The 25,048-nt window shown below is 39.0% G+C and overlaps 1 protein-coding gene across 6 annotated transcripts in view; it reads left to right on the forward strand.

Annotated features, from left to right (window-relative positions):
* SNX24 (sorting nexin 24) overlaps positions 1 to 25,048 on the forward strand; it is a 134,397-nt gene that overhangs the window by 38,952 nt on the left and 70,397 nt on the right. The window contains exon 1 of one of the 6 annotated variants that reach the window (XR_010379559.1): positions 3,481 to 3,994. The exons of the other annotated variants lie outside the window; for them this stretch is intronic. The gene's annotated coding sequence lies outside the window, so the exon portion shown is untranslated. Of the gene's footprint in view, positions 1 to 3,480; positions 3,995 to 25,048 lie in introns of those variants that run through there. 6 annotated transcript variants of the gene reach the window in all.

Consider the following 25,048-nt stretch of genomic DNA (forward strand, 5'->3'; position numbering starts at 1 on the left):
GAAGTTATGAAGCAGAGTTGTTTCCTTGTTTGTTTTAAGTCTTAGGATAATGAGGTAGCAGACCTTTGGCACATGTGTTGTAATTTTTTCCCCTTCATGCCCATGGCAGACATGGCTAATCCATCCCAGTGCTCTTTTCTGTTGACTCAGCCTTGGAAACTTTCATAGCACAGTGCAGCCGTCCTCAGCAATCCAATTTGGCATGAGGTGTGTATCCTATTCTTTTTTTATTTTTTTGATTGACGTATAGTCAGTTATAATGTGTCAGTTTCTGGTGTAGAGCACAGTGTCCCAGTCATACGTGTAATATATATATCCATTTTCATTTTTTTATTAAAGGGTAATACAAGATATTGAGTATAATTTCCTGTGCTATACAGAAGAAATTTGTTTTTTAAAATCTGTTTTTATATATAGCAGCTAACATTTGCAAATCTCAACCTCCCAAATTTATCCCTTCCCACCTTCTTTCCCCCTGGTAACCATAAGATTGTTTACTGTATCTACGAGTCTATTTCTGTTTTGTAGAGGAGTTCATTAGTGTCCTCTTTTTTTCTTTTTTTAGATTCCACATATGAGTGATGTTATATGGTATTTTTCTTTCTCCTTCTGGCTTACTTCACTTAGAATGACAATCTCCAGGTCCATCCATGTTGCTGCAAATGACATTATATTATTCTTTTTTTTATGACTGAGTAGTATTCAATTGTATAAATATACCACAACTTCTTTATCCAGTCGTCTGTCAGTGGACATTTAGGTTGTTTCCACGTCTTGGCTATTGTATGTATGAACATTGGGGTGCATGTATCTTTTTGAATTAAGATTGCCTCTGGATATATGCCCAGGAGTGGGATTGCTAGATCATATGGTAAGTCTAGTTTTAGATTTTTAAGGAATCTCCATACTGTTTTCCATAATGGCTGCACTAAACTACATTCCCACCCATATCCTATTCTTTAGGTAATTACATTCTTTCAACAAGTCGACTTCGTAGTCAGAACTTACCAGGCACACATTGGTGGCATTCTCTCTGGTTCCGCTTGATGGAGGCTGATTTAGTTGCTGCTGTCTAAGGCACTGGGTCTGCTCTCACACTTTGGTGCCTCCACATAGCCAACCACCATTCCTATCATCTCAGAAACCTCCTGTCCTGTCCTAACCTTTCTGTTTCTGTTTTAAAGTTGGACCACCTGTAGTTGACCAGATTTCTGATGGATGCTCTATTCACTTGCCCATATTTTCCCCGCCTGCTTCATCTCAAGTTTATCGCTCTATGACCAAATTCAACAATAGCACATATACAGTCAGACAAAAAAAAGGTCTCATAAGTCTTGCCTTGTTTCTATGATAGACTACAGCTTATTTATAATAGGACACGGCTTATTTATAATAGCCCACAGCTTGTTTATAAAGCAATGGAGTCCTCCCAACTACTATTTTCTTGGTTTATATGATTTTTAAAAATTATCACGTTATGTGACTGCCCTCAACCAAACATACTGACTTTAGTGAGGTCTGAGGTTTAACCACCACAAATAAAGGCTTATTATGGCTTTTGGAAAATGTGAACTGAATGCTTAAGTCTCCAAAACCCTATGTGTGTCATTCTCACGGCACTCAGTAACTTAAAATTGAAAGCCAGAAATGTGGGCTTTCCTCTAGCTTATTTCTAACATTAGATCAACTCAGTGTTTTAGAATATCGTACTTAACAGAAGTATCTTTTAACATGAGAGGCATGAGCATACGTAGTGCAGAGTTCTCTGCTTATGTGTGAATTTCAGATCTTGTCTTCACTGCCTCATCAGTATGCCAGTAGGTGTCACTGTGTACATTAAATGGAAATCAAAGATGTCATTAAATGAATTTCTAAAATTAAGTATCATTGCAGTTTTTTTCAAAAAGAGAGCACCTAACAGTAAGCAAGACTTTTTTTTTTAAGTAAGCAAGACTATTTTTACCCCTTCCTATTTTTGTTTTTAAAAATTACCTTCTTAGGCTATTTTAAGAAAATATGACTGCATTCTTTCTTTCCCCTATCCTGCTATCTTACTATTTATGAGCTTTTACAGACATGTACAAATATTTGTTTTGGGTGCAGTCACAAGATGCAGAATATAATATATAACCTAACATGTTAAATGGAAAAAAAGTGGATTGTTTTGCACTTGTGTATGTCACTCTCCTGATATAGACCTTTATTGCTATTTGTCAGGAGGGGTAGGATTTCTTCACTCCAAATGTTTAATAGTGACAACATAAGAGTATTTTTAAAAATCTTCTAAGAAGACGTAGTGAATAAATCTGTGCGCAAAAGCACATACACGTTTGCATCTGAAAATTTTTCTTAAATGTTTTTAGGTATTCTCCATATTTATTAGGCTACTTTTCAGATTTCTAAATTTTTTTGTAACAGAAAAAAAACTGTTCACTAATCATCCTTCCTATAATGTTAGTGGAAGAAATGAATTGTTTAAATATTTGAGACTTTTTCTATGGCTTCCGTCTTCTGCTGAGCCCTTTAAAAAAATGAAAGTATTTGACTTTTTGTCTTCTGTTGCTTTTGGTGGGGATGGGGGGTAAAGCAAGATGCTCACTCATTCATTACAAGGCTTTGGTGTTAAGATCAGCAGTATCATAGAATCCTTTCTTCAGTTTTGTAATTACAAATCAAGACTGTATAAATGTTCTGGAAAGCTGTGTATGTGTATTGTGATCTTTTGGGTGAAATACTTACGTGTGGTTTTTCTGTTCAGAAGAAAGTTGATGTTACTTTCATGCACAGTGACTTAGAGGATGATTCACAGTGAATGTGTCTGAGTGAAACTTTAGGTGTGCTTCTATAGAATCAGTGTTAAATTACCTTCAACCTTGTTTTTCCTGATATACATAATAAAAATGGCAGTGTGTTCTCTCTGATGGCAGGGAGAAATTGGCTGCAAGACCTAATAAACATGCAGTCGAAATACAGTGGGGCTTACTCAAAATCCCTTTCCATTTATAACTTTTTTAATTAATAATAAAAACCCAAGTCCCTGCAGGCAGGGTAGTACAGTGCAGCTATCCATGTGCCTGGGGTCAGAGAGTCAGGCTCTGGCCAGTCCAGCAACATCTCCAGTTGTGTATTTATGGGCAGATCTCAGACCAGGGAAAGAAGGGGATGGTGTTCTAGTGAAGGTTAAATACAGGTTGAACTAAATCAATAACATCTCGTTTCTTAAACGAAAAAGTGAAATCAAAGTCAATATGGAAAAATGTAAACATCTGTCGAATCTTCATGATGGTGGATGTATCTGTTTATACTGTTTTCTGCCCAGAGACTCAGGTCTAATTGATCAGGTTGGAGGCCTGGACATTAATAATTTCAAACTGTCCTGCAGGTCACTAATGTATAGCCAGGTTTGAGAACCATATGTCTACAGGGCTTTTTATTACCAAGCAGGTGGGCCAGATGTGATGGGGAAGTTTCCAAATCAGAGTCCAGGAGTCGGATTCAAAGAACCTTGTGTTTTCCACCCTTTCTTTGATGGCTAGAAGCTTACCATATATATGCATTATTGGTGGTGAGCTGTCCTGGCCATTTTTGAGAAATTTTGCTTGATAGAAAGCTTTGCTCTTTGCCATTCCTGGTGGAATAACTTTCATCACCTGCTGCTGGGAGGCTTCTGGCATCAGATGTTCTAAGGGGAGGGTTGGTGCTGCTGTAGCAACAGTAACTTGAGTGGGCTTATTTCTTTAGCTATCATGAAATCAATGGAAATTTACCATTGCACCAGGAAAAAAAAATTAACATACAGTCTATCAGTAATGCTTCTGTTGAATAATATAACGTTCCTTCAACAGTTACTTGAACTTCACTCTTTGCTAGGTGCTTCCTCCAACAATGAAGGCATTCAGTGAGATCTTAATCTCCGAAGACAGCGTGTGCTCTTGTGAGGATAATTCTCGTAGCCGAGGAAGGGGAAGCTTTGTGAAGAATGATTAACTCACAGGTGAAAAAAGACAAGGGCATTAGTAGAAGCAGTTTTTTAAAATGTGAAATATGAAACCTTTAAAAAATTAAGAGCAGGGAAAACACTAATGTATGCATTAGAAAGTACGTATGTTCAAATTTCAGTTCTGTAAGGCCATATGGAAATGGGTATTGTGTGTTATATCTTACCTGTCAAAGACCCAAGGGCCATAATTTTATTTCTTTACTAAGTGTTTTTTTTTAATGAGAAAATGATCTAGATATTTTAAAAAGACAAAACATTGCTAGTATTTGTTATGAGGAACTATTCCTCAAGTATTCCTTAGGTATACTACCTAAGTTTTGGAGTTCTTGAAATATAGCTTGTTTTCATTTAGCTGATATTTTTTATATTTCTACTTTATGCTTTGTACTGTGGTGACACTAAGGAGAATAAAAGACAAAATGCAATTTCTTTCCTTTAGGAATACAGGCTATTTGAAGAGACTGCAGTTTACAACAGTGAAAACCAGTGTATGCTTAAGGACAAAATACAAAGAGATAATAAGTGGTCTTGGAATTCAGGGATGATCAGCTGGTCCAGAGGGGCTGGTGTGCAGTAGATATTTGGGCATTTCCAGCCTCTTTACTGCCCACGATTGGGACCTTGTGCTCCTCTGCTGTCTTTGTTCCATACCACACTCTCATGCAAGGTTTACCTGGCCTCTGACTCTTTAGACTCTGTCTCCTGTCATTGCTCCCTGGACTCCACAGATTTATCTTTCAGGATCTTGACCCTCCATCTTCTCCCTTGGAGTGTCTTGCATACTTGTTCCTGTTCTATCTGACCCTGGCCTTTGGAGGTAAACACAGCACCTCCTCCTCAGTGGCCCATTTGGAATCACTCTGCCTTGTCTTGCTTCATACAGGGTGTCTACCTCTCCATATCCTATAGGTACCTAAATTCAGGATCCCCAAAACTGATTCCATCATCTCCTTTCTTCCAAACACAAACAATATTTTTTTTTTCGTCCTGTGTATCTTTGAGTCTGAGCACCACTGCCTACCCAGGTTCCCAACAGAAAATATGAGGATCATCATTGTCTCTCCCTCGCCTGGGCATTCACCTGTTTACCAGAAATATCTACAGCCCCCGTCTCTGTTCCCAGTCTCCTCCCCACTTCCTGTACCTCACTCTTCTAGAAGAGGCTCTCCCTTGCTGTGTTCCCTCCACGCCTCATTTGAATTTGCCTTTCTGAGTATTTCTGCTGCCTCCTGCCTCTCCACAGCCCCAAGTTCAGACTTGTAGGTGTGGTTAAGAAAGCCCTTTCCCAGTATTGTCCCAATCTGCCTTTTAACCTCCTCTCAACAAGCCCCCCTCTTCTTCTCTCTCCTCCCCCAAGATTCAGCCAAGCTTCAGCTCATACCAGTTTATTAATATTGCACAGATGTATCATACCAGTTCTGGATCTCTGTCTTTGTACTTGTTGTTCCCTAGTCCTGGGCCCATGTCTGCCCTGAAGACAGAGAACCCAGTCAGTACCCAGCCCAGACACTCTCTTCTCTGCGAATCGTTGCCTGACTGCCCCGGGTAGAACCGTTTGCACTCTCCTCTGTGCCCTGTTGATGTCTCTTTTATACCAGCTTTTGCACTGTGTCATAATGATCAGTGAGCAGGTCTGTCCCCATCCCTCTGCCTGCCAATGGTCTGTGAACTCTGACCCGCAGATTATGCTGTATGCATCCAGTTATGTCCCATGTACTGGGCACCTACAGTGTTCAGTTCATCTTTGTTGGATGAAAGAAAGGCCACGTTGAATGGAGTTTTAAAACCTGGAAAGTTTTTGGCCGTGTGTTTAATGTTCTGTTTTGTTTCCCAATTATCCTTAAATTTTGGTTTGCTATAGTATATCTTCCCCATGCTCCTGTATTTAAAGCAGAATTACTTTGCGAATCTGTTTGAGAGGGATATGTTTCTAAATTTTCCTACTTTGACAACCGGCTTTGCTCCATTTATGATGTGGCTCCATCTGGGTGGACTACTGTTTCTAATTGAAATACTCCATTTACATGTACAGATGCATTCTGGTTCTCTTCTTTTCCTAGTTATACAATGTTTTCCAATAAGTGTATTAAAAGATATATAAAAATAATGTGCATTAAAATTAAAAACATATATTTATGAATACTGCATCTGGTTGGTCCTAGAGTTAAATGGTACAGTAGGGACAGGAGACCTCATGCTTGTTTTTCACAGCCTTTGTGAAATCTTAAGTTATGTAGGTTAAGTTTAACATAGTTTTAAAAACTAGAGCAAGAGAAACTTGAGAATAATCAGTTGTTGAAGTAAAGCAGTCACCCAATGAAATGCTTAATTTACTTATAAAATATAATTTTTATTTCTTAATTATTTTAAGGTCATTAAATGTCTAAATACTTTTTTTTTTACAAATCCAAAATTACATTTCTAGGTTTTAAAAAAAGTTGTCTTATAGTTGCAGCTTTTGTCTGTATTTTATAGACTCTTAAATTATTAGTAATTTACATAGTCATCAGATAATTTGGCTTTCTGTGTTTAATCCTGTTCAGCATTCTATTTAAAATGAACTCTGTGACCAAGGGAACACAGCTACGAATGCCAAATGTTTCTTGATAATAAATCTGAGATTAGTTTTTCTTTTGACTGTGACTTAAACTCCATGGAGTTTAACTGGAAAAAAACCACTGTGTTAGGTCGTGTGCCATATGGAAAACAGCCTTGTTCCCCCGGCATCTACCCACCCCTGAGCTATTGCCTGTTTGGCTTCTATGGGCCTGGTGAAGATGTTGGCTCAAGGAGTCATTTTAAGTGAAACATAGATGTTTCAGTTCAGAAAAGTTCTTTCAAGTCCTTAATGTCCTCAGTGGAAGTATATGTTAGAATGTAGTATATATTTATAACCCACATTCCAGCCATGCAGATGTGAAACAGGACTCTGGTAGGCATGTTTGGTTTCAAGGGTTTTTTGTTAGGTAAGGATCCTGATTTCACTCTGAGGTTATCAGCAAGGAGTGGAGGGAAACTGGGAGGTGGGAATAGTGTGTGTGAGGATTAGTTCCTGACAGTTGGGTTCCTTCTGCCAGTGTTCATGAGAAGTTGCACCATCCATGAGAAGAAGTATGTGCTGAGTAGGAGTAGCCTGTATGAGCCACTGATTCTAGAGGTTCAGTAAATACAAGTAATACTGATTAACTGGGTCCAAAAATCTTTACAGTAAAACTTTGCCATTTTCCCCTAGAACACTTGTTTGAAGATTTTCCTATATTTTCCGAGCACTAGTTTAAAGTCCTTCCCACTTTCCAGCTTAGACATTACTCCTATCTGTAAGATTACATTTGCAATCTTGGTTTTCAGATTCACAGGTATTACTTAAGAATTTAAGTTTAAATGAATTTTACCTGACCATTCACCAGCTTCCTTGTTAAACTCTGTCCCACTAGTTATGTTCTAGTCCATTGAGTTGTGTGTGTCTCAGGATTAATCATTCAACCACAATTAAGTACCTACTAGCTGACAAGGTCTCAGTTAGGCACTGGAGACAGAATTAGAGTAACAACTAAGAGTCAAGTAGAGGATATGTAAATAATAACAAATGAACTACTGTAAACCAATGAACTACAGACACACCAGGTGTATACAAAGAGCTCTAAGACCACAAAACCTGCATGGGGTGGGATGTTCCTCTGCATTCTTAGAACAAGCACAGAACTTACCATCCAAACTGTCATACTTTTGAAAGTAAAAGGGTGGCATTGATTGTTGAGCTGGGGTAAGAGGAGTAAACCTGGGCTGTCTGGGGTCAGCGGGGGCATGTGCTCTCCACTTCTCACCCGCACCTGGGTTCCACCTCACCCCCGTGTCTATTTCCTGTCCTCAAGCACCTTATAAGATTATACATAACGGTTGTTGTGTGCCTTATTAATTTTGAGTACAGCAGAGTGGGTCTGATTGGAGGTGATTTTTTTTTTTTTTTTTTTTTTTTTGCTTCCATTTAGGAAGCATTTAGTGCATGAAGCAAAAGTATTTGGAAAATAACATGTGGCCTGTGGTTCAGGAGCACCGAGTTACAAGTGCCCTAAGGCATATATTTTGGTTCAGGTGACTGAGAAAGATTTTGTACTAGCAATCTCAAAATACAAAAAAAAAAAAAAAAAAAGAAGAAGAAGAAGCAGAGTGTTTTATATGGTGTGATTTGTAAAAAGTCAAAACTTACAGTATTTCCTTTTTTTTTATGGAGGTATTGGGAATTGAACCCAGGACCTCGTGCATGCTAAACATCTGCTCTACTGCTGAGCTATACCCACCCCTAAAATTCACAGTATTTCTTGAAACCCCTGACGTGTTTGAAGTAAAGGCATTTACCACCTTTCTGCTTTTGTGTTACATATTTTTCATTATGCAAGCTGGTGCTTGAAGTAAAAAGTCAGAAGGTTTGCCAGAAAAGCCCTCATTCAGACCTACATAAACCTCCCCCACGAGGCCTGGGCAGCACTGTCAGGGCCTTTGGAAGGGAGAGTGGTCTGTGAGCAGTCAGTGCACCCACTCCACCCAGTGTGTGCGGGGGGGTGCTCTGCTGGGCCCCGAGGATGCGGGGTCAGGGGATGTTGCCTCTGTCTTCATAGAGCCTCAGGTCTGAGGGGGAGGCCCACCCTCAAGGAGGCTTCAGGGCTTGAGCAAAGTGTTACAGGAGCCCAGAGGAGAGCAGTGGTTTTTGCCAGAAAGAAGGAAACAGAACCCAGGCGAGGTGCGGAGGGAGAGCTTTGCCAGCAAGTAAGCCACAGAAGTGAGTTTGAAAACCATCTTCTTTTTCAGACTCCGTTGTTTTCCTAGTTAATCCATGTGTTTTTCTTTCCCTTTTTCTTCATTTTTTTCTTTTCTTCATGTACCCTCTGCCTTGAGTTTCTTCTGTTCTCTGGCTTTTAATTTCTTTAAAAAACTGAAAGTGTACGTAAGGAGGTAGGAAGCAATAATTAATAACATTTTTTAACCATCCTCTGAGTGTCACATAGCATACTAAGTAGTTGACGTGCACATGCTTTCACTTACTCCTCAGAGCGCATTTTTAAGGTTTATATGTAGACAGTATCTCCTTTTATAGGTGAGAGGAAAGTGAGGCTCAGAGATTAACTGATTTGTTGGGGCCCATACAGTGAGCAGGAGGGAGGGGATTCGAACTCAGCCTCAGCCTCCCGCTCCTGCTCATTCAGTGCACTGTGCCTGTGTTCCCTGGGTTCAGATCCAGGCCCCCAGTGCTACCAGACATGATTTCAGTGGTGCCCACACCTTCAATAGCAGTTATTCACAAAGGAATAATTCACAAAGTTAGTCCCTTTCACTGATCTTTTCATCCTACACCATTTCCCCCACTGCGCTAAAATGTTTCCAAAACCTTTAACTTGGCTTTACTTTGCCAATCTCTCTTTCTAAGGACTAGGGAGCAGCCTTCAGGCTCACAACCTTCAGCAGGAAACATGATTTTAAAACAAGTGTTTCTTTTCATACTCACCTTAAAGTTCTCTTTAACATTTATTGAAGTAAAAATGCTATTTAAGGAAAAATACTAAGTCCAGATAGGATGCAGATGTGGCCAGGTTGTGAAGGTGCTGTGGGAATGCGTAATTTGGGAGAACATTCCCGCCTTGAGGGAGGAATTCAAGAGAGATGAAAGCCAGACAACCCACAGGGTCAAGTTTTAGCATTTTTCCATCTGGGAGTCCGGGCGGGCTAGTGATTCTGTCCCAGTTGCTGCCTTTTCCTTCCTTGTATGTGGCAAAATGTTTGGAGGCTCTTTGGCTTAATGATCCTTCTTTCAGGCATGTACTGATTTATAACTTCATAGCCATCTGTCTGCCTGCATTGGCCATGGACTTGGGAAGTCCTTGCCTTAAACTGTTATCTTTAACAGCAAAAGGAACAGTTTGCATTAAAGGGCCTTAATCTGGTATTTTAGGTCTTAGAAAAAACTAGGTTTTCCCATTGATAAGTAAATTTTGAATGTATCTCAAGTTATCATTCTGTTCTGTTCTGTTTTCCTGACAGTGTCATAAGAATCAAAGGAATGCTCATTTAAATTTCTTTACCCAGTGATACAAAAGTTTTAAACTGCATAGTTAGGGCTAAATGGCAATTCTGTTTTTCTTTTGTTAAAGGACAGCACAATTAGATTTCAGTAAGATTGAGATTTCAGTGTCTCTGGTGTATTCGTCAGGACAGATTCACAAGCAGTTTGCAAGTGTCCATGAACAAATCAGGTTGATAATACATTGATACCAGCACAAATAGATGGTCCTCATCACCACACAGACAAAACAGTCAGGAGATGGGCTTGGTGCTGTAAGCACAAGTGGCATGATATAATGAAGTTGTATTCCATTAAGCTCTTGTGTACGGGGAGCAAAATGTCATCACCTGAATGTGGCTGCATTTCTGTGATACAACCTCATCTGTTCCGTCAACTAGTTTTGCTCTGATCAATAAGCAGTTTTCTGTGGCCTTTCACTGCTGTCAGATGTCATTGAGTGATGTAAATGCACGTCAGAAACTAGAAACTTGACAGCTCACCCAGAGTATGAAAGAAGAGAGAAGAGGGAAATCACTGCAAAAGACATGGTTGACAGCTGACATCTCCTCGGGGTAACTGATTGGATACTGTAGCGGCCAGCCCTTTCCCCATGTAAACACAGAGGAAAATGATCCTGGTACGTGTAAAATACAGAACAGATGTTTTAAAATAATTTAAGGGGAAAATGATTATTGTGAACTGTAGCATAGTGATCGCGTAAACTGTTTATGTAAAATACACCAAAAATTTTTAGTTGCCATTCATTTTTGACCGAGAACAGTTTAGGTAAATGAAAATGTGATCTTTCTAACCATTTTCTCCATCACCCGCTGCCAAAACTACAATTAGGAAAGTTTGTGTCAGCCCAGAAAGAGATGTGGCCAAAAGGACATTTATTACAACAGTCTCCATGCAACTGAATATTATGTAGTGATAAAAGGAGGAAAAGGACAGGATTGTATCCTCACTTGGGAAGATTGCCGGGGTCCATTGCTAAGTGAAAAAGCAAGACATAGAACAGGGTGTGGTGTGCTGCTTTTTATGTAGAAGAAAAGCACATAAGGCTGACTGAGTTCAGATGTGCACATAGAAAGGCTGAAAGGATCTGTTCACAGCATCCAAAGTGGGGTGCAGGGTGTGCGCTGGAAAGAGAGTGCCAGAATTTCAAGGGAGGCTTCATTGTATATGTTCTCATATATTTTTTTTTACCTTTTTAAACCATATGAATGTATTACCTATTCAAAATATTGAGTTATAAAAAGGCATTTCTTTATTTCATGTACAAAGTTGTCTTAAATGCTCAAAAAGAAATACAGTAGTTATATTAACCAAAGGACGTATTCCAAGAGCAAGCTGGTTAGATTCTGGATTGCCAAAACTAGAAAAAAGCTTTCAGATACATTAAATACTCGTTCAAATAATTTTAATAGCATTGACTAAGATTTAGGGACAGTTAGGTCATGAAAATTAAAAGAAAACTGTTATTTGTTGAGTGCTTACTGTATGTTGAACACCATACTGTGCACTTTATAAATAATAACTTATTTAAAACCTCACACAGAAAGTATTATCATCTCTGTTTAACAGATGAAAAAGCTGATGCCCAGTGAGTTTAAATAACTTACTGTAGACACACATCCAGTAAAGCTGGAGTTCAAACCCAGAGATAAGTCCAGGGTCTGGGTATGAGAGTGGAGAGAGCTGTAAACAGCACGAGTGTGTATAGACCTGGAGGACAGTTGCCTTTACCTGTCTGTGTCTTCAAGAGTGGAGGACAGTGTGAAATCTCTGGGCTGTCTGTTCCCTGTTAAGATGACTTTTGAACCATTTACATTTCCTTCCAGCTTCTATTTCAGTCATAATCCTGTGCTGATGATTAGTTCATCTCTAGCTCTTTTCCGAGTTCCATGGAGGAGAGACCAGTTCTCTTATGCTGCCCACTGTACTCCAGCTCAGACCCTGATCCACAAAAGTGCTTAAAAGTACTTGATGAAGGAATGGCTTCTTTTAAGAGGCAGACTCTGTATTAATGACTGGATTACATCACATTGGTGTGGTTATCTTTTGCAGACTAGTAATGAAATAGTTCTTTCTTAGTGCATGCTTTTCACTAACAAGGAATGCAGCTTTGAGGCCAGAGTGAACTGAGAGTTTGTAGGTTCAAGGCAGAAAGATATCAGTTTATTCTATAAATAGTGAACCATCACTTCACTATTAGGAGTAACAACTGTAAAGGGAGAAGATTGGGGAGTTAAAATCATCAAAGATAAAGTTTACTTTGACAAAGGGAAATTTAATTAAAAGAATCCACTGGAACAAAGTTGCATCAGAACTTTAATCTTACCACAGTGATTGTTCAGAATTTGAGTGGGCATGGGTGTCTTGAGACCTTCCCTCTCCTGGGCTAATCTCCTGGGCTACAGCCCAGACTCTGTTCATGACCACCACATCTCTACTTTCTTTGGTTTTCACTTTTACTTTTGAAGTTCTTTTCCTCTTCATTTCAGGACCAGGGTTATAAGAATACTGGGAGGGGCTCAAAATTAAGGCCATCCCCACTGATTCCCCAAGACCCAGCCTGAAGGAAGACAAGTCCTGATGAATGAGTGAGTGAATGAGAGAGGGAGTAGGGTAAGAAGGATTTTAGGTCAGGGGGTGGCTCCACTGAGGATGGAGACAGACTGGGTGGTTCCTGACGATCAGATTGAGGTGGTGGGCAGTGGCGGGGGGGGGGGGGGGGCGCTGCTGATGGACACCGGGAAGACTCTGCTTTGGATGTCATCAGTCTGTTTCTTACCCATTCACTTTCCTAAGACTGGCTTTAAGTACCTTCTCTGTCCTCAGCACTTCCCAAGAGCAGGAATATGCTTCACATACATGGGCCCTTGTCCTCCTCTCCCAACTGTATGCTGAGTAGGAACCAGGCCCTTGACTGGTCCTTCTTTCTTACACCTCAGAACCTATCACCAGCCTAATCCTTACAGTGTTTTGACTGGAACCCAAAGTTGATTACTGTACATGGAATCCCAGTCATAAATGGAATACATCATTTTATCCTGATGAACACTAACCTGGAGCTTGCATATCATGACCAGTCTTCACTTGGATCTGTATCATCACATGCTTATCATGTAGAGTCAATTTGGGAACCTCAAAGTCATCCCCTCCCTCCTAGAATCCTTTTTAGGACAAGTGAAATGGTTCTACTTCTCTTAAAAAATTCTCTTATCTCAGTGGGATATTTCTGTGTCCATTGACTTTTTTCTCTTTTTTGTTTCACCTAAGGGGGCAGCTGACTTTACTCTTGGTCCACCACTGATGGGGCCCTGAGGATGTCTTCTGCTTTTGCATTCTCCTTTGGCCAGCGTTTATAGTAGCTCCTCACCTCTTCCCTCTCTTGCCCTCACATCCCCACACCCACTTTTTCTTTATTTTTTTCTCTTTTAAAAATTTTGTATATGATTCTTAAAGCTTACACCCCATTTACAGTTATTATAAAATATGGACTATGTTCCCTTCATTGTGCAATACATCCTTGTAGCCTGTCTTACCCCCAATAATTTGTTCCTCCAGCCACCCACTCCTGTATTCCCCCCTGCAACTGGTTACCACTAGTTTGTTCTCTATACCTGTGAGCCTGCTTCTTTTTTCTTATAATCACTAGTTTGTTGTGTTTTTCAGACTCCATATACAAGTGATATCATACATATTTTGTCTGACTTATTTCACTTAGCACAGTGCCCTCCAAGTCCATCCATATTGCTACGAATGGCACAATTTCATTGTTTTTATGACTGCATAATATTCCATCGTGTGTGTATGTGTATGGAATGGAATATATATCACATGATATATATGTGATATGTATAAATTTATGATATATATAATGGATATATATATTTATATTTATATTTATATTTATATTTATATTTATATTTATATTTATATCTCTCACATTTTCTTTAGCCAATCATCTGTCGATGGACATTTAAGTTGTCTCCGTGTCTTAGCTATTGTAGTATTGCTATGAACACTGGGGTGCATGTATCTTTTCAAATTAGAGTTTTCTCCAGATATATGCCCAGGAGTGGGATTGCTGGATCATATGGTAAGTCTATTTTTAGGTTTTAAGAAATCTCCATACTGTTTTCTGTGGTGGCTGCACCAAATTACATTCCTAAGAGCTATTCTTGATCCTTCCTTCCCCCTGAGCTCCAGTCTCACAATCCATTGCTTTAGTTAAACTAACCTTCTCCTTGGCCCCGTCCACCTCCATCCTCACCTCCCCTTAGACGTCAGGTCTCAGTTTCTGCATCACTTTCTCTGGGACTTAGCCCTGACTGGGCTATCTTTTTTCATGCTCTCAGTAGTCTGTCCTTTCCCTTAGAGCATTTGTAAGACTGTGCATTGTGCTGTTAGTTCACTGTATTCCAAGCACCTAACACATGTTTACACAGAGAAGTGATCAGTACATTTTACTAAATAGATGGATAAAGTAACTGGAGCCAGAAGTGAGAGTAAATGACTTATCCAGGATAGCATGGCAACCGTGTATCAGAATTAAGACAAAACCCACAGCATTTTCCACTGTATCTGGATTTGGTTTCTTTAGTAGTCATCTGTGTCCACACACGTGACTTGTTCATTCTGATTGCATGAGGCAAATGTGCTCCTCACTGTGTTTGCAGGGTGAGCTGGCTCTCTGCTTTCTTTCCAGCTGCTCTGTGGAGTTGGATCCTTCTGGGGCATTCTCTGTGCCCCTTCTTAAGGTTCATCACCAGAGCCAGACTTTGTTCTCTTGGTGTTTTAAAGCTAGAAGTTGAATGTTTACCCACTTCTCTTAATTCTTTAAAGTGACTCTTTCAGATTCTGTGTTTATAATTATTTATTTGCACTTTTGTGTTTTAGAGGCTTTTACTCTGAGTCTCGATCTTGGTGCTTCCATGTAAAATGCTTTTCTCTGAATAAGTAGATCTGGGGTCTTTATCTGTAACATTCTGCATCTCAGATTTTATGTTAGCTGTTTCTCTGGCTGAATGACACCCCTGGCCTTACTGACTCACTTGAAAGCAAGGGGCTTTTTATATCTCGGTGGCACGTAGTCTGTTTTCCCAAAATACAATCTCTGACCAGAAAATGGGTTGAATAGTAATCCCTCTTCACATACGCTGCCTGGAAACTGTCAGTTGGGCCTTATCTGGTGGGTGTTTTGGGATGTGGGCTCGTTATGCTTGCTTGGCAAACTCGATGTCATGATTTTTTTCTCAGCTCTCAACTATACAAAAATTTACCAGCTGGTCTTAATTTTGTTATTGGGATGGACAGAACTTCACTGTGATCCCTTTCCTTGTTTGCTCTGCAAATACTTAAAGACTGTTCCCCCTGGGTAAACATCTTTCCTTGCCCCTCAGATGTCACAGGGAAAGATCTCTTTGGTCCTGCCGTGGCTTCTCCATGGAAAAGACTGTATCTCATGTGACAGTGATGTTCTTAAATGTGGCATCCACACTGAAGGGTGATTCAGTATGAACCTAGTATACTGGCTCTCAACTTAGAATTAAAGGAATCAGAGTGTTATTTGTTTGCTTGCTTGTTTCTATTTTTGTTTTTTCCCCTGTCTTCAAACTTGGTTGTTAGACTTTCATGAAGGAGATTTTGAAGGGACCACTGCAGTGTGGTTTTGAGTTTGCAGATGTACCCTCACATAATGATGTTGGTAGTGATGGTCATAAATTTGAAGGCCTTGGTAGAAGGACCCTGTCCAAAGTCTATTAGCACAGATTTCTAGAAGTTGTGAAGGTAAGCTCTTCAGTTATCAACTAAATTCTCTTAAGACAGAATTAGAGTGGTTGGTGTAGATTTATGGTAAATTATAAGCACCATTTTGAATGGTGCTGACAAACCAAGGGACATTCTTAAGAGCAGTGAAGATTTTTCTGGAGAGTGGAAAAGTCAAGGGACAGGGCTGTTGTGGCCTTATTCACGAGTTAATTTTGCAGAAAGGCTGCCCATGATCGTGTTCTGGAAGATAGACTGCTGATTAGTATGAGTCTCTTTCAGGTTGTTTACTTTTCTGATCCTCAGTCTTCTCATCCTTAAAGTAATGACAGCAACCTGCTCCTTCTGCCTCCCATGAGTTATTAAATAATATCACAGGACTGAGATGAGGATCTTGAGTGATCGCTACATGACTACTGAATGTTTCAGAGGCATTTTGGTTTGGAGACAGTGGCTCCATTCAGAGTTTGTTGTTTGCCCAAGACCAGTGTTAAGCGACCACATAATGAATGCTCCATGATTTGCCTATAGGTAGAAAGCTGAATTATGTAGTTCAGATGATGTTCAAAGAAGTTGTATCCTCCATTTATATGTACAGCTATCCTTTGGAACATTTTGGTAAGTCAATTTGGTTTATATCATTGGAATAGCGCTTTTATATGTTGCTTTATATTAGTTATATTATTAATATTAATGATATTTTTCTTCTTTACTAAATTTTCAGCTTCGGAAGCTCTGTCTTGTCTGTAATATGGAGCCTAGCAGAGATTAGGAATTTAATAAATAGTTCGTAGACCTTTAGAGCTGAAAGGGTGCTTGGTGGCAATCTGGTTTCACCTTCTCACATGTTTACAGATGGAGGGAAAAGGAGATCTAGGGGATTTGAGTGGTTTACCACAGTCACAGAGTCCGGGGAAAGTGCAGAATGTGGCCTTTCTGAAAGGTCTTTTCCTGCTCTGTACAACATACAGCACTGCCTTTGAATAAAGTTTAAATGCAGGTTAAAACTTGTGTTTTAAGAGAGCATTCTCTACATACTGTTTTACATATGTCTCCCCATATACACATGCAAGGGTATATATATGTCTGATCCATAGAAAAATTTATCTTTTACTCTTAGTGCAATTACAACTTTTTGCTGCTTATTAAGACTTCAGAGATACAAACCAGTAGCTCAGTAATTGCTTTCTTGAATCTGCCTTTAATAATTACATTTAGTAAAGCTGTATCGAAAATTAGAAAGGCAGAGACTAATGGAAAACTAGATTTTTCACTGAATTAGAAAGCAAGACAATCCATATATTGACAACACTTCAAGTTGAAACAGATCAGGAAAACTGTTTTGGACTGTTTGTCCAAAGAGGCAAACCTGGGCCTGATGGGCAGTGGCACCCGCATTTTATGGGAGCAGAGAAACTCGAAGAGATTTCATGTAAATTGGCATGTGAAGAGGAGAGAGTCCAGGTCTGATTTAGATACAAGTCATTTGAATCTTTTAAAGCCTGGAATTTCTCCTTGGTACTAATAAATAAGTAAAAAATGAATTATATTAATGAAGTAGGAGTATCTCTCAATTAAAGAAGCACAAAATTCACTTGGGGGTCATACCTCGCTCTCAGAAAAAAACCTGAACAGGAAAATGGTGGAGGGCTTCATTTGGCCTGCTTCTGTGGGTTGGATGCAGTGTTTTGACTTCATAGCCAGAGAAATTAGTCATTTTAGTTATATTTATTTCAGAATACATATTAAAGAGATCCCAGCAGTAGATTAACCCAGGATTGTTCAGATACTAGGAAGATAATTAAAATGAGATATAATGATGTTAACTAATTAAAAGCAAAATAAACTGATACCTCTTCTTCACGTGTCAGACAGACAGGGTGTTTTTGCACAGTAGTCAGGAGAGGGGCCAAGTAGCTTGCTGGACCATCTCCCGCCAGTACCAGCCTGGCCACAGAGTTCACACTAAGGACCCAGGGAACCCTTCTCATACTGTGGAGGCACAAGGTTATAACAACTTTAGAAAAATGCCTTTAAAGGGATCTGATTTTTTGTGTCACTTTATCATAAATGTCCTAGCTGAATCCTTTCAATACCAAACTGTTGGCCCCATCCATCCCTTCCTGAGAGTGAGTGCGTGTTTGCTCACAATGCCTGGCAGTGGGATGTTGTTTGTGCCCCTCCAAGGCAAGAGGAAATATGTAGAAACTAGAGTGCTCAGGTAGTTACATACAGGCTCTGCTGCATTCACTTTCAGACTGACGAAGAAAGAGAGATGAGCATTTTGGAAAAGAAAAAGAAGCGGTCGGTTGAGAAGGCATGAGAAGTGAGCAGAGGGTGTGTGGTTCAGTCTTTTTGAAAACCCCTGTCTGGCTCAGATTAACCTGGAGCTTACATTTGACAGAGCCCTCTGATTTCACAGCCACAGGGTAGAGGAGCAGAGGAGGGTGATGGGGTAAGGAGGAGGATTGTCTGCCTTGAGAACTGAATTTGCTGTTTGGTCAGAGAGAGATACTGTAAGACAACTAATGGAATAGAATCCGATCCTGAAGACAATGATTTTGAACAGTAGGGTAAGCATGCAGTTATTTGTGAATGATTTAACATTTGTTTGCCCTGATCAGTATATAAAGCAAAGCACAGAATATGTGCATCTGGCATGGTCTCTACCTTAGAGTGGACTTGAGTTTTCCCTGTCAGTTTTTTGGGTACATACATATGCTCTTATGATTATATATTTCCTTAAACATGAAAACACTGTATTCTATATATAGCCTGCTCTTATTTTTAAAAGTTTTAACAAGATTAACCATATCATTTCCTGTTAATAAATCTGAGACATAATATGAATGTGCTATCATTTATTAATCATTTTTCTACTAAATACTAGGTTGTTTACATTTTTCTAATTATAAATACACTCTTTCACTTTTAAAAGGCATATTTCAATTTCAATTTGGTGCCACTGTGTTGAACAAATAATTCGTATCCTTGTATGTTCACATATTAGTTGGGAAATAATTATCCTTATATGTTTTTGTTCTATTTCTATTCTTCATATGTCTCTTTTCAGATTAATTTACTTTTGCAATATATCCCATGAAAAATTACGTAGTAAAATGAATATAGCTCTTCTTTCCTACATAACTATTTTTATCCTTTTCTGGGTGGGGGAGTAATTATGATTGATTGATTGATTGATTGATTGATTTGGATGATTGATTCAATGGAGGTACTGGGGATTGAACCCAGGACTTCCTGTGTGCTAAGCACGTGCTCTACCACTGAGCTATACCCTCCCCCCATTTAACTGTACTTATTTATTTTTATTTATTTATTTATTTTTAATTGAAGTACAGTCAGTTACAATGTGTCAATTTCTGGTGTACAGCACAAGGTCCCAGTCATGCATATACATACATATATTCTTTTTCTTATTTCAACTATATTTAAATTGGATGTACTACTTGTCTCTGGGGCCAAGCAGCTCACCCATCTGGAAGTGTTTTCACATGTCCATGTTACACTGATCTTGTACATTTTAGTTTGTAGAGGGATAGCCTTGGCAAAGCCATGGTGAGGAGTAGAGTCCTTGAACACTTACAGAGCAAATGTTTGGGAAAGGAATGAACCAATCTTGGCTGGAGGTGTTAGTTCCCTATCTGGTGAACCAACTTTTGGTCCGGGAAAGGACTTTCTCAGAGTTTCTTTTAACTCTGTGTTGTGTCCTGTAGGGGAACGCCTGGCATGAGGTGCACAGTCGCCCTGGCTCTGCCCCTGCAGAAACACTATGGAGAGAAAGAAAAAAAGGCTCATGTCCAAGTGATATAGGGGATTTAATTGTGAGTTTCTAGTACACTAAACCTAGAAGTGAGGCTTGGAGAAAAGCTATATCCTTCCTGCCCTCGGGAGCAGTTTTAGAGTTTTCAGATGTTGGCTGCTTTAGATTTAGCTTGGGCTCTTGGGAACAGCAGGAATTAGAGTTACACATTTTTGGTTTATCTATAGAGACCACGTATGTCATATTACTAAGGGAAAATGACCTATACAAACAACAGAAAACTTGCAAAATGATTATATTTTTGCAAGTCAACACCTTTTCTTGAATCTATTGTTCTTTCTTTAAGGGAGTCAGACAAATTAAGTGATTATGATATATCATGTAACCAGGAGAATCTCTTGTTTGGGGTAAAAGAGATCAATATGAGAAGCTCTTGGAATGTCCTTTTTTTTTTTCCTCTTTAGCAGCTCCTTATATATGGGTTTAGAAATGCTGATTCTACATGAAGAATGACAGTAATACATGCTGAGGCCTGGCCTCGTTAGACTCCAGACTTCTTGGAGACTCTTTGGCACAAGTGTCTGTTACTTAGATTTAGAAAAGGTAGTAATTGGTTAAATACAGAAATTTAGTTGTAAATTTTTTTATTAGATAAACTTAGTTTTTCAACTGTCATGTATCAGTGCATTTTTAAAAGTAGGTTAACTTAAATTTAAGATAAACAATAAATAAGCTATTACTGTGATACAACTTCATCATCTACAATTGCCATGTTCTCAATGCTGCCCATTTCGACTGTCGCATTTAAAATTGCAACTTTTCCCCCAGCTCTCCCACTTTCTTCTTCCTGGATCTATTTTTCCCCCCATTCCAGGTAACCACTTTCTAAAACATACTGTATAATTTACTTATTTTCAAAAAATAAATCTATTGTTATCTGTCTCCCCCACTAGGATGTAAATTTCATGGGTGCAGTGCTCTTTGTCATTTTACTTCACTTATCGACATCAGACACCCTGAACATGGCTTAGCACATAGTAAGTGCTCAGTAAATACTTGGATAAAGAAATATCATCATCCTTTTTACAGTGTAACAATTTTAAACCAAGCATATATTGGGATTGTAAAATATGTGAAAAGTATATTGTTTAAGGAACTATTAAAACTCGGGAGTTTTGAAAGAAGGATGAGAATTCTATGATCTCTAATAGCTTACTTTCTTCTTGTGATGGGCATTTTTTTTTTATTTTTTAACATTTTTTATTGATTTATAATCATTTTACAATGTTGTGTCAAATTCCAGTGTAGAGCACAATTTTTCAGTTATACATGAACATATATGTATTGATTGTCACATTTCTTTCTCTGTGAGCTACCATAAGATCTTGTATATATTTCCCTGTGCTATACAGTATAATCTTGTTTAACTATTCTACAATTTTGAAATCCCAGTCTATCTCTTCCCACCCCCCACCCCCTTGGCAACCACAGGTCTGTATTCTATGTCTATGAGTCTATTTCTGTTCTGTATTTATGCTTTGTTTTTTTGTTTGTTTGTTTGTTTTCAATTCCATATATGAGCAATCTCATATGGTATTTTTCTTTCTCTTTCTGGCTTACTTCACTTAGAATGACATTCTCCAGGAGCATCCATGTTGCTGCAAATGGCGTTATGTTGTCGGTTTTTATGGCTGAGTAGTAGTCCATTATATAAATATACCACATCTTCTTTATCCAGTCACCAGTTGATGGACATTTAGGCTGTTTCCATGTCTTGGCTATTGTAAATAATGCTGCTATGAACATTGGGGTGCAGGTATCATCCTGAAGTAGGGTTCCTTCTGGATATAAGCCCAGGAGCAGGATTCCTGGGTCATATGGTAAGTCTATTCCTAGTCTTTTGAGGAATCTCCATACTGTTTTCCACAGTGGCTGTACCAAACTGCATTCCCACCAGCAGTGTAGGAGGGTTCCCTTTTCTCCACAGCCTCTCCAGCATTTGTCATTTGTGGACTTTTGAATGATGGCCATTGTGACTGGTGTGAGGTGATACCTCATCGTAGTTTTGATTTGCATTTCTCTGATAATTAGTGATATTGAGCATTTTCTCATGTGTCTATTGATCATTTGCGTGTCTTCATTGGAAAATTGCTTGTTTCGGTCTTCTGCCCATTTTTGGATTGGGTTGTTTATTTTCTTCTTATTGAGTCGTATGAGCTGCTTATATATTCTGGAGATCAAGCCTTTGTCGGTTTCATTTGCAAAAATTTTCTCCCATTCCGTAGGTTGTCTTTTTGTTTTACTTATGGTTTCCTCTGCTGTGCAGAAGCTTCTAAGTTTCATTAGGTCCCATTTGTTTATTCTTACTTTTATTTCTTCTAGGAGAAAATTTTTGAGATGTATGTCAGATAATGTTTTGCCTATATTTCTTCTAGGAGGTTTATTGTATCTTGTCTTATGTTTAAGTCTTTGATCCATTTTGAGTTTATTTTTGTGTATGGTGTAAGGGAGTGTTCTAGCTTCATTGATTTACATGCTGCTATCCAGTTTTCCCAACACCATTTGCTGAAGAGACTGTCTTTATTCCATTGTATATTCTTGCCTCCTTTGTCAAAGATTAGTTGACCGAAAGTTTGTGGGTTCATTTCTAGGCTCTCTATTCTGTTCCATTGGCCTATAGGTCTGTTTTTGTACCAATACCATGCTGTCTTAATGACTGTAGCTCTATAGTATTGTCTGACGTCTGGGAGAGTTATTTCTCCAGCCTCTTTCTTTCTCTTCAGTAATGCTTTGGCAATTCTAGGTCTTTGATGGTTCCATATAAATTTTATTATGATTTTTTCTAGTTCTGTGAAATATGTCCTGGGTAATTTGATGTGATGGGCATTTTAAAACTGTGGGTGGATGCCCTTTAGCAGCTGGTTGTAGAACAGAAAAGCTTTCTTCTCCTTGATGGAAACAATAGGATGCCTCTTAAGGATCCTCAATTGTAGAGTCTACAAAATGGTCTGCATTTTTTTATGGGCACAGAACTTGACTCTCTCCACCTGCACTCTGCCCATGTTTCAGGGCTGAGCAGCAGAGCTTTGAAGCTGGCAGGCATACTGCAAACTGCCTATGCACAAGTAATGTCCTCTGTGGGGTCCAATAAGGGCAGTAAGTTCAGTATTGAGAGAACACTGGAGGATCTTGGATCTCACCTTTTTTTTTTTTCATTTTTTAAATTATTAAAAATTGTAAAAGAGTTGATTTACATGCAGTTGTCCAGCTTTCCCAATACCACTTGCTGAAGAGACTGCCTTTTCTCCATTGTTTATTCTAGCCTCCTTTGTCAAAGGTTAATTGATGGTAGGTGTGTGGGTTTATTTCTGGGCTCTGTTCTGTTCCACTGGTCTATATGTCTGTTTCTGTGCCAGTACCACACTGTTTTGATTACTGTAGCTCTGTACTATTGTCTGGTCTGGGAGGGTTATGCCTCCAGCTTTGTTCTTCTTCCTCAGTATTGTTTTGGCAATTTTGGCTCTTTTGTGATTCCATATAAATTTTAGGATTATTTGTTCTAGTTCTGTGAAAAAATGTCATGGGTAATTTGATATAGATCACATTAAATCTGTAGTTTACTTTGTATATGGCTGTTTTAACAATATCAAATTTTCCAATCCAATAGCATGGGGTAATCTTTCCATTTCTTTAAATCATATTCAATTTTGGATCTCATCTTCTTGATGCATATAGAAAAGAGCCTGACTTATCATGAATGACCAGTAATTCTCCACCACTGAAGCTTACTTACCCTTTGCACCTTTTTTGGTTAATTACCTGTCTAATTTCTGTTTATCTACATATATATATTTGTATGTGTGTATATGTATATCTACATAGAACACTGTAACATTTTTGATCTTATAAATCGCATAATTTTTTTGTGAGAATATGTTTTTTAAGAAATAAGCATAGTGCATCATAGAACTTCATGATGTGTTAGAGAAATGAGGGCTTTTAATAGCCTCACATTCATTTAGATTTGTGAGAAACTCAGTGATATTCAGGAAGAGACTAGAAGGTGTTGAGCACCTGTCATGTGCCAGGCTGCATGCTAACTGCTTTATAAATTTTGTTTTATTTATTTACTCCATCACAAGCCCTAAGAAATAGGTATTATCACCCCCCTTTTCCATATGATGGAATTAAGGCTCAAAGTGGATAGGTCATATCTGTAAGGAATCACATCTAGCAGGCAGCAGATCTGGGTGTCAGGTGTGTCTGACTCCAGATTCTTCTTTCTACAGTATCATGTAGCTTCTTCAAATTGTAGTAATTATTAAGACTGATAGTTTCTTTTTAATAAAAGGGCTATATTTCAAAGCTATTTCCATAGCTTTCAGGTCCCCATGAACAATATTCTTTTGACCAGCTGCAACACATTTTCTACAGGAAACCATCTTATTCTGCACTGTCTGCCTCTATCATGTCTAACTTACCTGACAGTTCTTTCTAACAAAAATAACTCATCTTACCCTTTTCACTATCAGACTGCTGAGCGGGACTGAGGTGTATACATGTTCTTCCCAGTGTGTTGTCCCACTGTTCATTATTTGCTTGCTTGCTTTTCCTTCTTTCCTTCCTCATTTATTTCACAGATTCAACCTGCTTTGTTGCCTGGTGCTGTTTAAGGCAACGGGATTACAACAGTGAACAAAATAGATGAAGTTCCTGTCCTTAGGGAGCTTATAATTTAGTGGCAGAACCAACAGTAAACCAACAACCAACAGTGTATGTGTGTGTGTTAATGCCAGATTGGTAAATTCAGAGAAGAAAAATAAAGCCAGTTCTGGGGATGGAGAATGATGGGGAGCTAAAGTCCCTGTTGTAGATGGAGTGCCTAGGTAACACCTCTCCGAGAAGGTGACCTGGAACAGTAACAAAATGAAAAGAATGCTTTCTCAGTAGGAAGAAAGCACTGCAAAGCCTAGAGTTGGGAATGTGCATTTGATGGTCAGTAAGGAGATGGATGTGGATAGACCAGGATGAGGAAGAGGGCATATTAGGAGATGAAGAGAGAGGGACTCTGAAGTCGGCTTTTATGAGGCCTTGTAGACTCGGGTAGGGACTCAAATTTTGTTTAAGGAGTGATGGAAACCCACTGGAAGGAGTTAAGCAGAGCAGTCATGTGATCTGATAGAGGCTTGAAAAGGGCCAGTTTGGCTGCTGTGAGACATAGATTGTTTCAGGGCAAGAGTAGAGCCCTGGGAGGTTGTAAAGTAAGATCTTGGTCCTGGATGAAGGAAGGCACTTCAGATTTGCAAATGACACAAAACTTGGCAAAAACCCTGCCTCATGATTGAGTTGACAGCATCAGTTTTCAGAAAAGTTGCAAAATCCTTGTATGATGCGTTGAAATCGACTTAACACTATTTAACAGGTCGTTTATAAG

The sequence above is a fragment of the Camelus dromedarius genome, chromosome 3, assembly GCF_036321535.1.
Source record: "Camelus dromedarius isolate mCamDro1 chromosome 3, mCamDro1.pat, whole genome shotgun sequence".
NCBI lineage: Eukaryota > Metazoa > Chordata > Mammalia > Artiodactyla > Camelidae > Camelus > Camelus dromedarius.